Raw genomic sequence first — 14,354 nt, 5'->3', positions numbered from 1 at the left:
TCGACTTTTTTTTTTGGTTCTCCGTCACCTTTGGAAAATGTGTAAACAGTAAGCAAACTTTATTCATATATTTTTCCTCATTTTTGCATCAGAAAAATTAAACAAACGCCGTAGCCGAATGGGTTGGTGCGTGACTACTATTCAGAATTCACAGAGAGAACGTCAGTTCGAATCTCGGTGAAAACACCAAAATTAAGGAAAACTATTTTTCTAATAGCGCTCACCCCTCAGCAGGCAATGGCAAAACACCGAGTGTATTTCTGCCATGAAAAAAAGCTCCTCATAAACATATCATAAAATAAAAAAATAAAATAACTGTATAAAAAAAATTTTTTTCTTGTGATTCGAACCAAGGATTTTGGATCGGAAGCTCACATTGCTAGCCGCTCGGCTATCGCGCCATGCTGTCGGCGCTGGCCTAAAAGTTATTTAGTTCGTCGCTACGTGTATATGTAATATTCGTAGCCAAGAGTGTCGCTTTTTTCGGTTCACTTTTTCTCAAATCACTCCCAACGATTCTAAAGAAGTTTTCACTTCAAAAATGGTAAGTAATACAAATAATAAATCGTTAAGAAGTACTTAGTTGAAGTACAGCAAGTAAGCAAATAGTGTTTTCTCTACTCACTTGGATAGCAGAGAATAACTGCACTACGCGTTGAGAGTAAGTGGCGTACACAGAGGAAGTACGACTCTCAATGCGAGTGTAGTGGCATTTTAATTTGAATAGCAAACAGTAGCAAAAGCAAAGGGCACTTAATGAAATTTCATTTAATTTTTATACCCACTTACAGTTTGTTTATATACATATAAGTTTATAAAAACTTAATGGTATGCTATATAAAAATTATTGTGAGTATTTCTGGAGGTTGGGAACTCGAACAGATAAATATATTTGAGTGGGCAAAGTTATCGTAATTGATCTTGTTCTTGATTTTGCGATGCCAAGGCCTCTGTTTATTTGCCAAATGGATTGTCTATTTAATTGTAGTTCTTAAGTTTTTGTTATATAAACCTGTAAATCTAGACAGTAATGTTCTTACCATTGATTTAAAGAAATAAAAAGAAAACTCAATCACCCAGATATACATAGACATCCATTGTACTTGAAACTTAAGGTAGGGAATATGAATGGGAAAACTACTCCTCATCAATTTTGACCCAAAAATCCGTCTGCTTCGTCTATCGAATGCCGCGAATTTGGATACACAGGTTCCAGAGGGTGAAAATGAAAATTAAATAGATATTCATCAATAGATACAAGTAACGATTAGATATACCTTTTAAAAGTGGGTTCCAAATTCATTGCCATTGGGGCTCCAACCAATGATTGTTCCTGACTGTTACTCAGGATGGCAATTCGCTCATTCCTGTCTAAGTTTTAGTGTGGTTGGACCAGACCATTAAACAAAAGGAGCTAAATGTGGCACTGTTTTAACCAAACTCACATCTACAGATCTGTTTACCCTTTGCTCCAAATAATACCATAATATGTGTATGTATACCAGCGAGGTGCAATAATAAAACTGTTTATTTCTGCAAACGTTGGTTTTAATGTACACACATACATAAGTACAAAGCAATTCTTAGCTGTGCGCGCCATGATGTGTCAAAGAACAGTTGCTGGTGAGCGTCGAATAGGCGCTTAAAGTGCACTCATATTTTGTTCACACTCTCTATCACATACACACGTATTTGTGTTTGCCACATTTAATGCCCGGTTCCTTTGTGTTATTTTCGCCAAGCTGACTTTCACTTTTTCTCGATTGTTTCCTGCAGTTTTTGATTATTTTATTTTTGTCGCTCTTTGCTCTCGGCGCCACCAGGGAATACTAAACACATTTTTTTATTTTGTCACGCTGTGCCTGTCGCACTTGAAAAGTGTGTGTGTGTGATAAGACTTTTTGACATTTGCACTTGAGCGCACCGCTTGAAAGACACTTCTTTTGTTGGAAAAATGCAAAGAAAAATGAAGACTTAAAGGAAAATTGTATTAAAAAATTCTTAAAGGTTCTCAGGAACAAACAAAAAAACATTAAATTGTGATACTGTTATGTTCGATTGTCTCACTTTTTTGTTTAGTGATTGTAAATTTCTCTTTTGATGAATTTATTAGTGAGAATTTGGCAAAAGGAATGTTTCGTATACGCATCGATGGCACATTTATATATTGGGTTGGCAACTAAGTAATTGCGGATTTCACTCATAAATGACTTCAGTTCAATTTTTAGGTTAGCAGTCGTAGTATATACAAATGTAGAACATATTTTGTTATTTGCTAGTTGGCAATTCAGCTGACAATCAGTAAAGTTTTTTGATCGGTTGCGTAGTTTTCGTTTGGCGTTCGTTGAAAAATAGAAAATCAAAAGGGATGATTTCCACTTCAATTCAACCGGGCTATTCGGGTCAGGTTCTTCGATTTCGATGTAACTCAAATATGTTGCTCTCTGGTCAAAATTGCCGATAAATCTTGAAAAAAATTTTTTTTCGGGCGAACAAAAAAATACATGCTTCATTATTTTGACCAGAGAGCAACATATTTGAGTTACATCGAAATCGAAGAACCTGACCCGAATAGCTCAGTTGAATTGAAATGGAAAGCATCAAGGAACATTTTCGTCATATTTTGCTTTTTTATTTCCGCAAGGGGGAAACCGCATCGCAAGCTCTTAAAAAGTTATCTGCTGTTTATGGGGACGAAGCCCTAAAAGAACCGTAGTGTCAAAATTGGTTTGGCAAATTTCGTTCTGTTGAATTTTCTTTCACTCAAAGATGAAAAACCCTCTGACGCCCTAATCAAAGCAATAATCGATTCGGATCGACACAGTACAACACGTGAGATTGCAGAGAAGCTTCATGTATCACATACATGTATTGAAAATCACTTAAAACAACTTGGCTATGTTCAAAAACTCGATACATGGGCTCCTCACGAACTGAAAGAAACGCATTTAACGCAACGCATTGACAGCTGCGACTTGCCAAACAAACGTAATGAAAATGATCCATTTTTAAAATGACTGATAACGGGCTATAAAAAATGGGTTGTTTACAACAATATTAACCGGAAAAGATCGTGAAGCAGGCCAGGTGCACCAACTCAAACCACATCAAAAGCTGATATTCATCAAAAGAAGGTTTTGTTATCAGCTTGGTGGGATTACAAAGAAGTTGTCTACTTTGAACTCTTACCACCCAACCGAACGATCAATTTTGATGTCTACATTGAACAACTAACGAAATTAAACAATGCAGTTGAATAAAAGCGGCTCGAATGGGCAAATCGAAAAAGTATTGTATTCCATCATGAGCAAGGCCAGGAACATCTTTGGTCACTTGGCAAAAATTATTGGAGCTTGGTTGGGATGTTTTGCCACATCCACCATATAGTTCTGACCTTGCACCATCTGATTACTTCTTGTTTCGATCTTTACAAAACTCCTTGAATGGTAAACATTTCAATAATGATGATGATGTCAAATCGTAACTGATTCAGTTTTTTGTTAATAAAAACCAGAAGTTTTATGAACGTGGAACTATGATGTTGCCTGAAAGATAGCAAAAGTTCATTGATCCAAATGGGCAATACATTACAGAATAAAGTTATTTAGTTCCATGAAAAAATTGTCTTCGATTTTCTAAAAATAATCCGCAATTACTTGGCTGCCAACCTAAAGAAAATTAGAGATGTAAATTTTTTCGATTTTTCCGGACTTTTTGAGATCTTAGTTGCTTTATTTTGCAACAACTGAACCCGAAAAAACTCATCATTGTTTGAGAAGCCTCTTAGTAAATAATAAATAAATGAAATTTAATAATACTGACAAGCAAGCGATGTTGCATTTATGTTACTTAAATTCCTCCTAAATAGGGAAAAGTGGAAAAGAGATAATTAGAGATATTACAATTACCTAGTTGGCAAAAATAATTGAATTGAGCAGTAAAAAAGTCAATATCTTTACTCTCAGATAATGAAGGGTTGTGGATTTTTAAGGTATTGTACGAGGGGTGCCTTTTATATGTCGGGATTTGGCAACCCTGGTTTTGCAATCTGGCAACTGACAGCTGTATCGGAAAGTTTGATATTTTTTGGCTTTTACGTACTCAGAACGTTTTGAAACACCAGCTCTATTTGTGTTGTTTACAGTAACTTAAAAGATTCATCTCGGTCCAAAAATGGAATTAAATCGTGAACATTTTCGTGCGATTATTTTTTACAACTTTCGACGTGGATTAACTCAGCAACATTGCATGGATGAACTTAATTCATTTTTCGGCGATGAAACTCCATCAAGGACTAGTGTTTATCGATGGTATGGTGAATTCAATCGTGGTCGTAGTTCACTCCAAGACGAATTTCGTGAAGGTCGTCCAAAATCAGTTGTTGTTCCGAAAACCATTGATGGTGTGCGCGAACTGGTATTGCAAGATCGTCATGTGACCTATCGTGAGATTGAGACAATCTTAGGCATTAGTGAGACCAGCATACATTCAATATTGCATAAACATTTGACTGTCAAACAAATTTGTTCGCGTTGGATCCCACACAATTTGTCAATCGCTCAAAAAATACGATCGCGGGGCTTCGAAACACGTCTATGATATCGTGACAGGTGATGAATTATGGATTTACGCGTATGAGCCCGAAAGTAAACAGCAGTCGACTGTATGGGTGTTTCAAGATGAGCCAAATCCAACAAAAGTTGTTCGCGCACGAAGTTGTTCTGCCGTATAGTCCTGACTTGGCACCGAATGACTTCTTTTTATTCCCGTAGGTAAAAAACAAACTGAGAGGGCAACGTTTTTCGACACCTGAAGAAGCGGTTGCGGCATTCAGAATGCATGTTCTGGAGGTGCCTCATTCAGAGTGGCAAAAGTGCTTCGATAATTGGTTCAAACGCATGCAAAAGTGTATAGATCTTCATGGAGAATATTATGAAAAACAACAAAGGGATTTTCGATGATTAAAATTTGTTTTTGTTCTCTAATCCCGACATTTAAACGGCACTCCTCGTAGTATATATAAATAAAATACTACTGAACGTTAAATAGTTAAATTTTTGTGAAGGATAAATTCCCATGTGACTTTGTTTATTCCAGCCTATTTAGAAGCAAGCGCCTCTCAGGTAAACATAATCTCCGAAAATTGTGTGTTGTTCTAAGGGGATATCAAATTTACTGTTAATTTGTGTGTAGACATTTTATCCATTATTTGAAAGCATTTGACCTAAGGCAAGCATTTTAGCAAAATTTTCAAATACACGAGGTGGCACAAAATTAATCACTCTAAATTGTACGTCTATCTTATTTGACACGTGTGAACTGGATAACTACAGTATACAAACAGACAAGCAGTGGAGTGTCAAAAAAAAAGGATTTCCATTACTCAAAATAATTTTTTTTGTTAACTAATAAGTTATTCGAAAACAAGATTCGATGATTCATTTTTTCCTATCAACAATTAATAAAATCAAATTTCGAGTTAATTTTTTCTTATGTAAACTGTAGATAATTATTGCTGTGAGAATTTATATTACTTATTATTATTTCATACCTTTTTGCTCTTCCAATTTATGTGTTTGTGTACATTTGCCTGGACATATCCGACATATGTAGACATATGTTTTCCCGTTTTGATCCACACGTGCAGAATAAATTAGCAGCCAATTAAACAAGAAAAAATACTTATTTAATACGACGCGTGTAATCAAATGCCCACGACCAGTGAAAAATGAATGCCACACTGATGCATGCAATGTCACGTAATGAATATGGAGATGTAACGAGCTTTCAAAATGGTAGCGATAATTGCTGACATAATTACCAACTTAATTAATGCGAGTTACCGTTAAATGGGAAAGGCAGGACAGCTAACTACAATGACATAACTGAAATGCAATGAAAAGCCATTCATCATACACATTTGAACTATTGCCTGTGCAGATGTGCGAGGCTATGCACATGCGTACGAATGTATGTAGTAGATATGTGCTTGTGCAGTAAGACATTCGAGCGTCAATGTTGGATGGCAACATTTTTCATGTGGACTACAAATAACTTGTTGCTTGCACACTTACACACTCACCCATAGATGCTTCCATGCATATTTCGTAACAGTCCATATCAGTTTGCACATCTCCCGCCCATGATGCAATAGCCTTTTTCATTGTCCCCTAGATTTCTGCATTTATATTGCTGCTGTTGCTTTTATTCTCAATTGCCAACTCAATCAACAACATTCTGAATGCATGAGTTGTTGAATCGATTAACTGGCCAGTAACACAAACCGAAGTAAAAGCAACACCTTACGACACCCTTCCAATAACTGTGTATGCATATATATGTACAATTTACCATGGCATGTGTTTTGCACAGCCGTTGTTGCTGCTGAAATTATAATTGAAGGAGGAAAACAAGAAAGAATATTTGGTTGCAGCAACGCTTGTACTGCAGGCGTAAGTCCTTTCAAAGTATTTTTTGTGGTTGCTGCACTAATTGCTCTTTGGTCATTCGCTTTCAAATTTACAATTTCTCCTTCTCCGCTTTTGAGTTCGTCTATTTCTATTAATTCTTCTTTGCATTGTATTCTCATTCACGCCTTTTTTTAAACGTTTAGCTCTCATACAAAAAAACAAAAACTTAGTAGTTTAATTGGTTTCAAGTAGTAGTGGGAAAGTGTGTTCAAAGTTCGTAATGGGAAAACTTTCATCTGAAGTAAAGTTGTTGTAAATAAGTAGTTGCAGCTGGTGAAATTGATTTTCATTTTGTTTAAATAAACGATACCCAATAGGCAAAAACCCATGAGCAAAAAGCAAATTTATTTGCAGAGAATCTTCGTAAAACCTTATCTGCCAGTGAAAGATCTGAAGATATTGACGTCGTAAAATTGGATTGAAACTGATGTCAGCATTGAGCCTGTTAGTAGCGAAGAAGTAATAGCGAAATTTTCAAAGTAAAAGCCAAAAAATCGCCTGGTTTCGACCTCATAACTGCAGAAATTCTTCAGAGATTGCCCAATCATTACGTTACTTGTCTGTCTCAATGGACCAAATTGTGTTTCTTGTTAAAATATGTTCCTATGAACTTGCAGACAGCATAGGTAATTATGATTCTGAAAGCCGGAAAATCCCCAAATGATGTGTCTTCATACCGACCTATTTCTGTGCCACCAATGCTGTCCAAACTTTTTGAACGACTGTTACTGACTCGAATGTTGCCGATTAAAGAAAGCAAGAGAGTTATTCCAACGCACCAATTTGGCTTTCGCAAAAATCACTCTACAATCGACCAAGTTCACAGAGTTGTTACAACTAGAGTTGGGTATCTCCCGAGAAAATCCCAATCTCGAGAATCGGGATTTCCCGAAATAACGAAAATTTCAATTCTCGAGATGCGGGATTTCCCGAAAATAATTTTTGAGATTTCTCGAGAATTCTCGAAAATTCGGGAAAAATTCCAAAAAATTAAAAAAAAAAATCTAAAACCAGTGTAAGAGCAATGAATTTCATAAAATATTATTTTTATTTATTTTTATTAAAGTATAAATTACATAAAAAAATATTTGAAAATATTACTATTTCAATTATTGCAAACAAAAAAGTGAAACAAAAATAATTACAAAAAAATTCAAAACAAAAATAATTCAAGATTATACTTATTAAAATAGGGGGAAAAAGTGATTGTAAACATTATTTCCCAAAATGGTATTTTAAAAAACACAGACTGTCAATGGCTTCGTCTGACAATCGCGTACGCTTTTTGGACACAAAATTACCCGCTGTAGAAAAATTCCTCTCATTTTGAGTCGATGTTGGCTTAACAGTGTTAAAAGCCCCGATCAGTCTTTCAACATTTTGTGTTTTCTCTCCAGTTTTTTCATATAGTTTTAGCTCGTTTCTAAGCGACGAAAACATCTGGTTCACCGCATGTTGCGCAATGTCTGCTTTCGGTTTTGAGCATTGCTGAACGTATTTTTCAAGCTGTTTCGCCATATCTTCTTCATCGACGTTGTTGGTTGCAAATACGTCATCATCGTCAGAACTAGACACTGCTTGGTCTTCTTGAATGCTCGTAGAAAATAGACGAACCAAGTAGTTTTCGGCTTCTTTTATCAATTCTGTTTAAGAACAGGTGTGGAAAAATTCAGATTTGTCACTAGAGCTGTTAACTGGATCGTGTAAATATTTAAAGGCCGATAACAAACGGCTAGATCTACGAGCTGTTAAGTTTTTTTTTAGGCTGGATAAGAATTCATTGCCCAATTCGGTGTGCTGATTCTCCAATTTTGTGAACGAAAATTTAAGAATAGAATCCGCAGCAAGTAAGTTCACATTTTGGCGACTAAGTGCTTCTACAGCAACACGTATAGGTTTAAGAGTATTTATGATATCCTCGCAATACTTTTCTTCTGCGTCAGTAGTGGCCATAAAATTTAAATTAAGAGTGTCGAGCGCCTTACAAACATGCTTGCTGATGCAAATGTATCTGGCCAGCATAGTTTCCAGGCTATTACAACGTGTTTTGCAATCCAACAGCAAGAAAAGCTCTTTCTTCTCGACCTCTTTAACATAATTCTGCAAGATGGCATTCCGTACAGGCGAGTTCTTGAATTTCAAAACTATCTTGCGAACCTTTTTTACGATTTCAAATGCAGACTTTATAGTGACCGTCTTGTCAGCAACAAATACGATATTGTCGTCCTCGTCATCGGAAGCGTTTTCCGCATTAATGTCGGAAAATGAAGTACTGGCTGCATTGTTTTCATTTTCATCGGAGCCTCTATCATCCGAATCGTCTACATCGCTTACGTCACTATCGTATGTCCTGTTTGCGACTTTTCGTTTCTGGTACATTACCTCCATGACCGCCAAATGTATGCCGTGATTGTAGCAAATCTGTTGATGCGCTGGTGATAGTCTCCCAAATTTGATCATGACACTGGCACCATCACTTGTAATAGCCACGATGTCGGACTGTAGTTTTATATTGAAGTCTGAAAGCTTTGCATTTACGAGCTCATATACTTTTTCAGCGGGACATGATTCCTGAATGCGAACCAGGCCAAGGTTGTCAGATTGTCCATCGTCATAATATATATGGATGTTCATGTAACGTCGGTTTCGCACGCTTGTCCACTCGTCGATGCTCAAGCTGAGCTTACGCTGTGCAGATTTAAAATTTTCAATTTTGATCTTCAAATCGCTTTTTATTTTCGTGCAGTACTTCATAACCAAACCCAGAACAGCTTTGTGACACTTTGGAAGATGAAATCCTAAGCGGCTGATACAATTACGAATGAACTCACTTTTTGTTATCGCGTTTATTGGAATTCCATCTTTTGCAGCCAATTTTGCAACAATTTGTTCAAGCGATTCAGGCGAGGAAGAAGTACACACACTTGGTCGTATTCGTATTCTGAACTCATGATTTTTAATGCTAAAAATTCAAAATTTGTTTTAAATTTTGTTTTTTAAAGGAAGTAACTAACCGGTACTCACAGTCAACGATACGTCGATTCAAAACTTAAAAATAAGTAATATTTAGACCACAAAATATTTTATTATACGGTGTATAATTTATACTTAATCAGGTACCACAAAATGAAATGCACCCGCTCACAACAAAAAATAAATTTACAAACGTCGTCTGTGCAGTCTGCGAACAAATTGAAATTGCTTGACTATTTTCAAAGCATTTCTAATTGCTTAACTGCTGCTACATATAAGAAACACATAAAACTAAACTTCATTAGCTTGATGTTACAGTGCTTTCCCTCGACATAGCATAGCAACGCATCTAGCATTTACTCTGTAGTCACCCTAAAACAAAAAAAAAAAAACAAACAAACAAACAAATGGAACAGTTATACTGTTGTGGCTTTTCGCATAGCAATTGAAACTATGGTGTGAATTGTATGTGATTCTGCGAAACAGTATGTAGTGTGCGATTCTTTGTAACATAATGGCCGTTACAGTTTGGTGTTTACAGGTATTAATCATATGTATGTGTATTCTTTTACTTTTGAAACAAAAATTAAAAAAAAAATGGATTTCTCGAGAAATCTTGAAACATTCTCGAGATTCGGGATTTCCCGAAATGCTAAAAATTTCAATTCTCGAGATTCGGGATGGAAAAATATCGAGAATTTCTCGAGAATTCCCGTCGGGAAATTCCCGAAACCCAACTCTAGTTACAACTATAGAGTGTGCGATAGAGGAAAATAAAGTTTGCGCAGCGGTGTTCCTTGACGTCTCGCAGGCGTTTGATAAAGTTTGGCATACGGGCTTACTCCACAAACTAAAATTAAATAAAACTGATTCTGCCCAGGAATAATTGCTTTCTTTCTACCTTGATGGCAAGTACTTTCATGTCAGACTTGACAACGCTTATTCTTCATTACATAAAGCAAGTGTAGGAGTACCTCAAGGAAGCATCCTAGGGACTCTCCTATACCCCTTGTATACGCATGACTTACCGGTCCACGAGTAACTCGTTACCGCAACCTTTGCAGATGACACGGCTATCCAAGCAGAGGGAGAATTAATCGAGACTACAACGACGAAATTGCAATCAGCGATGAATTCTATTGCAACATGGGTCAAAAATGGCGTATCAACTAAATAATTCAAAATCGGTGCACATTGTATTCGGCGTTGGAAGGCGCATGTCAAGAAAAAGCGTGAAGATCCGAAATTAAAAACAAAAAATCTTCTTTATCTTATTGGCAGACACTCGACTCTGTCAACGAACAACAAACTACTGCTATATAATCAAATTCTTAAGCCAGTCTGGACGTATGGCATTCAGCTTTGGGGATGCTCAAGTGAAACTTGCATGACTATATCCAACGATTCCAAAATAAAGTGTTGTGCAACATCGCCAATGCTCCATACTATGTGAGAAACCTCGACCTCCATCGAGATCTTGGTATGCTGCTCATCACTGAAGTGGCGAAAAAGGTTGCCATGGCTCACAGAAAACCTCTAAATGCACACATCAATGCTGAAGCATTGGCTTTGCTTCAGCCAAATACTCATCGTCGGCGGCTCAAGCGTAAAACAGTTTTAGACCAGATGGGCACCCAGTAGCAGCTGTACCTTATACAGTTCTACATTCATAATGAATTTACAATATTTGATGCATCTTAGTTTTTCATTATTTTAATACATATGCTCAAGAAATATTGTTCGTGAGTACATATATTTATTTTGTTGTACTAGTTGTAATTTCCAAAGGTTATTCTGTTTATACTTTAAGCCACGTTATTAAAAAAAAAAAAAAAAATTGTTTCACAACAATGAAGATATCAAAAAAATTGGTGTACAGGTCTTTTTATTTATAACACCTATAATTATGTACATTTAAGTACTCTGGGACTACTTGACTTGTTTAAGTAGTAGTCATCCAGTTGGTGCGCGCACCCTTGCTTGCATATAAAATGAAATACTTAAAATATTTAGCACTTATACTTTATATTATGTATATTTGGCGGTTACACCCATCCTATTTGTGGTGTGCGAATTGATAATATATTACTCCACACTTATAAAATACCTAAAAACAAAAAAAATATTGAAAAGGAAAGACAAAGGATTTATTTTTTAGTTGATTTTATTTTCTATATTTTCCTGAGTTTCAAAAATTATATAGATAAGTTAGATAAATTGAGACATCTATAGAAGTAGAGGTCACTGCATTTTCGTTTTCCAGAGTTGCATTGCTTATCACAGCTATGCCCTCATTTTTCGGCATTAAGAAAGGTCGATTTCAATGAAATCCTCTTTCCATAGTAAGGAGTCTTTCAAAAGTAACGCCTAGATACATAGTAGTGAATAATCACGTAAATCCTTCCAAGCATCGCTTGGAATCCGGGTTTTTCATTATAGCTTAACTGCTCACCTGACGCGAATATAGACTCCATCTCACGTAGCAATTCGTCAACCTTTTTTGGAAACGTAGGCTTTGAGTTGAACTACGCCAGGTCTGCGCCTCTTAGTTTGGTGTGAATAACGACATCTAACATAGCGTCGTTTATTTGTAGTACCTCGCGCAAATGCAGCAACTGGTTATACCAGGCTTTGGAACCGTCGCCGCCATCGTACACAGGTAGTATGTCCCTCAATGTTTCAAAAGTTACACCTTCAGTTGCTACTTTGCTTATATTTGAATTCGCGGCCATTTCTTTTTCCAATTGAGCCGTTTGCAATTTAAGCAGCTCTATTTTCTTTTGTAGCAGTGTAATTTTGAGGGTGTCTTCCACAGTACCGTTGGCAACGTTGGACATCTGTTATTTTCTCTGGCGTCGCTCGAACTTTTTTTCGACAAACGGTCTCCAAACGTACCGCTGCACAGTGCGGCCGATTCCCAAAAAGCTGGCCAAAAGTCGAAAAAAAAAGTTTCTAGATAGAGTTTTTTTGTCTTTGGGTTGGCTACAGTAATGCCTTGAGTAGTGAAAACCGTTCATAGCAACGTCCTGTACCCTAAGTATCCTCTGTATTTTCAGTCGGAACGTGGCCTTCGTTTGAGCATCGTATTACTGTCGATGAATAGTGAAAGTTGTACACATTTGAAAGATTTTGTAATGGAGTAAATTGAACAAAACCAAATGGAATCATCTTCGGAAGGTTAGTAAAATACGGGAAATCTTTAGTACATATCAATACCTCGACACAAAATTTTTAGCTGCAGCAATACGTAGATACATTTTTTGCAATTTTTTTTATAAAATTTGAGTTTTCAAACTGTATAGTAATACAACGCCGTCATATGCTGCTTTGAAACCTATTAAAGGTTACTCAAAAAAGTAATGGTTACTGAATAAAACAAGATTCAGCTGCTACCACTTGCTACCTTGCGACCCCGAAAACATATAAATTTACATGCATCTTGATTATGTTTTAGAATATACGCTATTTCACGTGAGGGGGTGGTCAATAGGGGGGAAGGGGGTGGATTTTCAAAATTTTAAGATCAAATTCGTAATCAGCGACCCCGACAACCCCCGAGTAAGAAATTTTGAATCAATTACTTAATTTTTTGAGTTTTGGCCAGCTTTTCGGGAATCGGCCGCACTGTGCGCTGCAAATATGTGCTAACACGTTTTGCATACAACCCGCGCCGTCGTCGTTATTGACTTCCACAACCGTATCACTTTGTCGTTACTGTACATTGTCACCGTTGTCCTGATCGTTGTTCTCCACGTTGTCCTCTACGTTGACTTCCCCATTTATCGACTGGACTCAGTCCTACTAGATACAAAGTAGTGAATAATTCCTAGATGGTACCTGTTTTATAGGATATGCCATTTTTGGCACTTGTAAAGTAATCAAATATACATATACGATAGAACAACGCGTTAAAATTATTGAGACTTATTATGAAAACGATCGATCTTTAAGAAAAACATATCGTAAAGTTCGTGATTTTTTGGTGGAAATAATCGCCCGCATGCGTCCAAAGAATCCAAATTATTACATGTTTTATATTAAAAAAACATTTGGAATGTCCTTTAGTTTACGTCTAATGTAGCATCAAAAAGTATGTAGATGTACCTACTTTACGCTTTAAGGCACTTCCAATGTGTTTTTTTATTTATATGGAACGATTGTTTGCATCATCGTTCCTAATAGATTTGGATTCTACATACAATTCTTAGAAAAAATTTCAGTAGAGATTAAGTCAAATTTTTTAATATTATAGTGGGAAAAGAGACTGCATGTAATTTTTCGTAGGTTAATCAAAACAAAGAAAAATTGTACAATATTTTTAAAATTTATTTGTAACTCTTTTTCGAATTACTCATTTTTTACAATTAAGATATATTTACAATTCGTTTGGCTCTTTTACGTTCAACTTGTGGAGTCTACTTCCTATTGTCATATGTATAACTTCCTCTTAAGTTTTATGAATCACACATTAAGCAACACTAGTTAATAATTGAACAAGTTTTCCTGTTCCTTGATATGCGATGAAATTCTCTCATCTACAAATAGAAAACCTTCATGCTGTAAATATTTCAACAGATGTTCGCAGAGAATATCTCAGGTAAATGGCTATTTCATTGTGTGTTTATCGGTGCTTAAGTTTATCATATTAATGCATTCTGTAAAAATGACATTGCTTTCTCTACACTTATAGAGTACCTTGATTATATAAGTATATACAAAGATTCACGAAAGTATAAGATTTTTCTTATTGCTCTGTCGAGCGTGGCTCTTCTTCCATCCTTCCAGCTTGTTTCACCATTCACCGTTGCTAGTAAGAAAAATTCAGAACGAGTATACTATGAACTACGTTTAACAAATGCTTCTATTATTTTTTTCTTTTTCTTTGGATTTAAGAACATTGCCCACTAGAAA

The sequence above is a fragment of the Anastrepha ludens genome, chromosome 2 (assembly GCF_028408465.1).
Source record: "Anastrepha ludens isolate Willacy chromosome 2, idAnaLude1.1, whole genome shotgun sequence".
NCBI lineage: Eukaryota > Metazoa > Arthropoda > Insecta > Diptera > Tephritidae > Anastrepha > Anastrepha ludens.
This window is presented reverse-complemented; position numbering follows the sequence as displayed.